Raw genomic sequence first — 821 nt, forward strand, 5'->3', positions numbered from 1 at the left:
TTGTGAATTAGAGCCTTGTCCTTGTTGCGGATCAGAATTCCCCGTACAGTGATGAATAATGTATTGCATGGTGATCGGGGGTTTAATGTTTTCAGTGCGATTCACTTGAACCCCTTGCTGAGCGCAGAGTTTGGTGATAAGGATGGACACCCCAAAGAACCTTTCTTACCCGCACGAACCACAATGCGGAACATCTCCTGAGCTATGATCTCAGCCACATCAATTGTCATGCCCCGCAAAATAGCAGACACCAGATAGCACATCAGCAGGGGCATAGAGGACACGTGACTGTTAGGGTGAACATTATGCAATACAAAGAGCATCCACGCTTGAGCCAACTGAGTCATATATTTTCTATAAATACGAAGAGGTTGTCCATCATTGTTGCAGCTATAAGAACGCCCAGGTACACATAATAAAGCAGCAGCGTTGTCCGGAGTGAACTCTTGGTCGACAATGGCTTGGTGATATTCACATAGAACCCCCTCTTGAGCCTCAAACGGGTTATTCAGCAAAGTGTTGATGGTATCCCGATCAAAAAGGATAATCTTTCCCCTCACCCATGATTGGTTGACAAACTCCTCCCCTTCCAATGGATACACATTAGCATAGAATTCACGCACCACTTCAGGGTCAAACTTGGCATGTGGCTTGGCTACCACACCCCACTTCAGTGCATGTAGAGGTGTCATGAAAGCAGGATATTCATCCGCTTCCATTTCTACTCGTCTTTCAGGGACAAAAATCCAATTAAGCAGCAAGTTGTATCGGTCCTGTTTCCCTTTCTTCCTGAACTTGGAACGATCGAACTCCACTGGTGG

The sequence above is a fragment of the Lupinus angustifolius genome, chromosome LG18 (assembly GCF_001865875.1).
Source record: "Lupinus angustifolius cultivar Tanjil chromosome LG18, LupAngTanjil_v1.0, whole genome shotgun sequence".
NCBI lineage: Eukaryota > Viridiplantae > Streptophyta > Magnoliopsida > Fabales > Fabaceae > Lupinus > Lupinus angustifolius.